The sequence below is a fragment of the Anomaloglossus baeobatrachus genome, chromosome 3, assembly GCF_048569485.1.
Source record: "Anomaloglossus baeobatrachus isolate aAnoBae1 chromosome 3, aAnoBae1.hap1, whole genome shotgun sequence".
NCBI lineage: Eukaryota > Metazoa > Chordata > Amphibia > Anura > Aromobatidae > Anomaloglossus > Anomaloglossus baeobatrachus.
Window position 1 is genome coordinate 178,428,577 of NC_134355.1, and position 6,000 is coordinate 178,434,576.

Sequence of the window (6,000 nt, forward strand, 5' to 3'; positions counted from 1 at the left end):
GGAGCTGGAGAGGGGAATCTATTACTTTTATTGTGAAATTTCTGCTGACATGTTCCCTTTAACTGGTAGGGGAGCCAGGATAAAGCAGAGCTGAAGCTGTTGGGAAGCTAGGACCCAGCAGCTCTGCTCCACAGGCAGGAGACCACTGATCGGTAAGCTAATAGAAGCCTGCAGATGTCACTCTGCATAGGTTATTACTGGCCAGTGCTATCTGCAGGAGAGAGAAGTGCTGATTGCACGGTCTCCTCAGCGTCCTGACTCCCCGTGCGTCTGCAGCAGTGAGAAGCCGCACACGGGGAGTCAGAGAACAGCTGCAGACAAACGCAGGCTCCAGGACTGGGGGGGTCGGCTCTGGGGGAGGGGGGATCGCTCTGCTGCAGGGAGGGGTCGCTCTGCTGCAGGGGGTGATTCATACCTCAGCAGCAGTCACAGGAGTAGGTGCGCGGTCGGCTCTGTAATGAATAGAAGGGAGAAACAGCGAGGCGGGGCTACAGTGGGTGGGTGGAGCCCGGGATAAACAGCCTCACGGGCGGGACCCGGGATCAAAGGCTCAGAAGAGGGACTGTCCCGCTGTATCCGGGACGGTTGGGAGGTATGATTTTGGCATTAAACGCTGCAGTTGAAAAAGCAGCAAAAAAGCAGGTAAAAAGCAAAGTGGGCTCTTAGCCTTATAGTCTTCAAAAATTGGGAGGTATGCTTCCATGTATTCACTGACTGCAGAGAGAGGAGCTCCATGTAATCACTGACTGCAGAGGGAGGACCTCCATGTAATCACTGATTGCAGAGAGAGGACCTCCATGTAATCACTGACTGGAGAGGGAGGTCCTCCATGTAATCACTGACTGCAGAGGGAGGACCTCCATGTAATCACTGACTGCAGAGAGAGGAGCTCCATGTAATCACTGACTGCAGAGAGAGGACCTCCATGTAATCGCTGACTGCAGAGGGAGGACCTCCATGTAATCACTGACTGCAGAGGGAGGACCTCCATGTAATCACTGACTGCAGAGAGAGGACCTCCATGTAATCGCTGACTGCAGAGGGAGGACCTCCATGTAATCACTGACTGCAGAGGGAGGACCTCCATGTAATCACTGACTGCAGAGAGAGGACCTCCATGTAATCACTGACTGCAGAGAGAGGACCTCCATGTAATCACTGACTGGAGAGGGAGGTCCTCCATATAATCACTGACTGCAGAGAGAGGAGCTCCATGTAATCACTGACTGCAGAGAGAGGACCTCCATGTAATCGCTGACTGCAGAGGGAGGACCTCCATGTAATCGCTGACTGCAGAGGGAGGACCTCCATGTAATCACTGACTGCAGAGGGAGGACCTCCATGTAATCACTGACTGCAGAGAGAGGACCTCCATGTAATCACTGACTGCAGAGGGAGGACCTCCATATAATCACTGACTGCAGAGAGAGGAGCTCCATGTAATCACTGACTGCAGAGAGAGGACCTCCATGTAATCGCTGACTGCAGAGGGAGGACCTCCATGTAATCACTGACTGCAGAGGGAGGACCTCCATGTAATCACTGACTGCAGAGAGAGGACCTCCATGTAATCGCTGACTGCAGAGGGAGGACCTCCATGTAATCACTGACTGCAGAGGGAGGACCTCCATGTAATCACTGACTGCAGAGAGAGGACCTCCATGTAATCACTGACTGCAGAGAGAGGACCTCCATGTAATCACTGACTGGAGAGGGAGGTCCTCCATATAATCACTGACTGCAGAGAGAGGAGCTCCATGTAATCACTGACTGCAGAGAGAGGACCTCCATGTAATCGCTGACTGCAGAGGGAGGACCTCCATGTAATCGCTGACTGCAGAGGGAGGACCTCCATGTAATCACTGACTGCAGAGGGAGGACCTCCATGTAATCACTGACTGCAGAGGGAGGACCTCCATGTAATCACTGACTGCAGAGAGAGGACCTCCATGTAATCACTGACTGCAGAGAGAGGACCTCCATGTAATCGCTGACTGCAGAGGGAGGACCTCCATGTAATCGCTGACTGCAGAGGGAGGACCTCCATGTAATCACTGACTGCAGAGGGAGGACCTCCATGTAATCACTGACTGCAGAGAGAGGACCTCCATGTAATCACTGACTGCAGAGAGAGGACCTCCATGTAATCACTGACTGCAGAGAGAGGACCTCCATGTAATCACTGACTGCAGAGAGAGGACCTCCATGTAATCACTGACTGCAGAGAGAGGACCTCCATGTAATCACTGACTGCAGAGGGAGGACCTCCATGTAATCACTGACTGCAGAGAGAGGACCTCCATGTAATCACTGACTGCAGAGAGAGGACCTCCATGTAATCACTGACTGCAGAGAGAGGACCTCCATGTAATCGCTGACTGCAGAGAGAGGACCTCCATGTAATCACTGACTGCAGAGGGAGGAGCTCCATGTAATCACTGACTGCAGAGAGAGGACCTCCATGTAATCACTGACTGCAGAGGGAGGACCTCCATGTAATCACTGACTGCAGAGAGAGGACCTCCATGTAATCGCTGACTGCAGAGAGAGGACCTCCATGTAATCACTGACTGCAGAGGGAGGAGCTCCATGTAATCACTGACTGCAGAGAGAGGACCTCCATGTAATCACTGACTGCAGAGAGAGGACCTCCATGTAATCACTGACTGCAGAGAGAGGACCTCCATGTAATCACTGACTGCAGAGAGAGGACCTCCATGTAATCGCTGACTGCAGAGAGAGGACCTCCATGTAATCACTGACTGCAGAGGGAGGACCTCCATGTAATCACTGACTGCAGAGAGAGGACCTCCATGTAATCACTGACTGCAGAGAGAGGACCTCCATGTAATCACTGACTGCAGAGAGAGGACCTCCATGTAATCGCTGACTGCAGAGGGAGGACCTCCATGTAATCACTGACTGCAGAGGGAGGACCTCCATGTAATCACTGACTGCAGAGGGAGGACCTCCATGTAATCACTGATTGCAGAGAGAGGACCTCCATGTAATCGCTGACTGCAGAGAGAGGTCCTCCATGTAATCACTGACTGCAGAGGGAGGACCTCCATGTAATCGCTGACTGCAGAGAGAGGACCTCCATGTAATCGCTGACTGCAGAGAGAGGACCTCCATGTAATCGCTGACTGCAGAGAGAGGACCTCCATGTAATCGCTGACTGCAGAGAGAGGACCTCCATGTAATCGCTGACTGCAGAGAGGTCCTCCATGTAATCAATCACTGACTGCAAAGGGAGGACCTCCATGTAATCACTGACTGCAGAGGGAGGACCTCCATGTAATCGCTGACTGCAGAGAGAGGACCTCCATGTAATCACTGACTGCAGAGGGAGGACCTCCATGTAATAACTGACTGCAGAGGGAGGACCTCCATGTACTCACTGACTGCAGAGAGAGGACCTCCATGTAATCACTGACTGCAGAGGGAGGACCTCCATGTAATCACTGACTGCAGAGGGAGGACCTCCATGTAATCACTGACTGCAGAGAGAGGACCTCCATGTAATCACTGACTGCAGAGAGAGGACCTCCATGTAATCACTGACTGCAGAGGGAGGAGCTCCATGTAATCACTGACTGCAGAGAGAGGAGCTCCATGTAATCACTGACTGCAGAGAGAGGACCTCCATGTAATAACTGACTGCAGAGGGAGGACCTCCATGTAATCACTGACTGCAGAGAGAGGACCTCCATGTAATCACTGACTGCAGAGAGAGGATCTCCATGTAATCACTGACTGCAGAGAGAGGACCTCCATGTAATCACTGACTGCAGAGGGAGGACCTCCATGTAATAACTGACTGCAGAGGGAGGACCTCCATGTACTCACTGACTGCAGAGAGAGGACCTCCATGTAATCACTGACTGCAGAGGGAGGACCTCCATGTAATCACTGACTGCAGAGGGAGGACCTCCATGTAATCACTGACTGCAGAGAGAGGACCTCCATGTAATCACTGACTGCAGAGAGAGGACCTCCATGTAATCACTGACTGCAGAGGGAGGAGCTCCATGTAATCACTGACTGCAGAGAGAGGAGCTCCATGTAATCACTGACTGCAGAGAGAGGACCTCCATGTAATAACTGACTGCAGAGGGAGGACCTCCATGTAATCACTGACTGCAGAGAGAGGACCTCCATGTAATCACTGACTGCAGAGAGAGGATCTCCATGTAATCACTGACTGCAGAGAGAGGACCTCCATGTAATCACTGACTGCAGAGGGAGGACCTCCATGTAATCACTGACTGCAGAGGGAGGACCTCCATGTAATCACTGACTGCAGAGGGAGGACCTCCATGTAATCACTGATTGCAGAGAGAGGACCTCCATGTAATCACTGACTGCAGAGAGAGGACCTCCATGTAATCACTGACTGCAGAGGGAGGAGCTCCATGTAATCACTGACTGCAGAGAGAGGAGCTCCATGTAATCACTGACTGCAGAGAGAGGACCTCCATGTAATCACTGACTGCAGAGGGAGGACCTCCATGTAATCACTGACTGCAGAGGGAGGACCTCCATGTAATCACTGACTGCAGAGAGAGGACCTCCATGTAATCACTGACTGCAGCGAGAGGACCTCCATGTAATCACTGACTGCAGAGGGAGGAGCTCCATGTAATCACTGACTGCAGAGAGAGGAGCTCCATGTAATCACTGACTGCAGAGGGAGGACCTCCATGTAATCACTGACTGCAGAGGGAGGAGCTCCATGTAATCACTGACTGCAGAGAGAGGAGCTCCATGTAATCACTGACTGCAGAGAGAGGACCTCCATGTAATCACTGACTGCAGAGAGGACCTCCATGTAATCACTGACTGCAGAGAGAGGACCTCTATGTAATCACTGACTGCAGAGGGAGGACCTCCATGTAATCACTGACTGCAGAGGGAGGACCTCCATGTAATAACTGACTGCAGAGGGAGGACCTCCTGTAATCACTGACTGCAGAGGGAGGACCTCCATGTAATCACTGACTGCAGAGGGAGGATCTCCATGTAATCACTGACTGCAGAGGGAGGACCTCCATGTAATCACTGACTGCAGAGGGAGGACCTCCATGTAATCACTGATTGCAGAGAGAGGACCTCCATGTAATCACTGACTGCAGAGGGAGGACCTCCATGTAATCACTGACTGCAGAGGGAGGACCTCCATGTAATCACTGACTGCAGAGGGAGGACCTCCATGTAATCACTGACTGCAGAGGGAGGTCCTCCATATAATCACTGACTGCAGAGGGAGGACCTCCATGTAATCACTGACTGCAGAGGGAGGACCTCCATGTAATCACTGACTGCAGAGGGAGGACCTCCATGTAATCACTGACTGCAGAGGGAGGTCCTCCATATAATCACTGACTGCAGAGAGAGGACCTCCATGTAATCACTGACTGCAGAGGGAGGACCTCCATGTAATCACTGACTGCAGAGGGAGGTCCTCCATATAATCACTGACTGCAGAGAGAGGACCTCCATGTAATCACTGACTGCAGAGGGAGGACCTCCATGTAATCACTGACTGCAGAGGGAGGACCTCCATGTAATCACTGACTGCAGAGAGAGGACCGCCATGTAATCACTGACTGCAGAGGGAGGTCCTCCATGTAATCACTGACTGCAGAGGGAGGACCTCCATGTAATCACTGACTGCAGAGGGAGGACCTCCATGTAATCACTGACTGCAGAGGGAGGACCTCCATGTAATCACTGACTGCAGAGAGAGGACCTCCATGTAATCACTGACTGCAGAGGGAGGACCTCCATGTAATCACTGACTGCAGAGAGAGGACCTCCATGTAATCACTGACTGCAGAGGGAGGACCTCCATGTAATCACTGACTGCAGAGAGAGGACCTCCATGTAATCACTGACTGCAGAGGGAGGACCTCCATGTAATCACTGACTGCAGAGGGAGGACCTCCATGTAATCACTGACTGCAGAGGGAGGACCTCCATGTAATCACTGACTGCAGA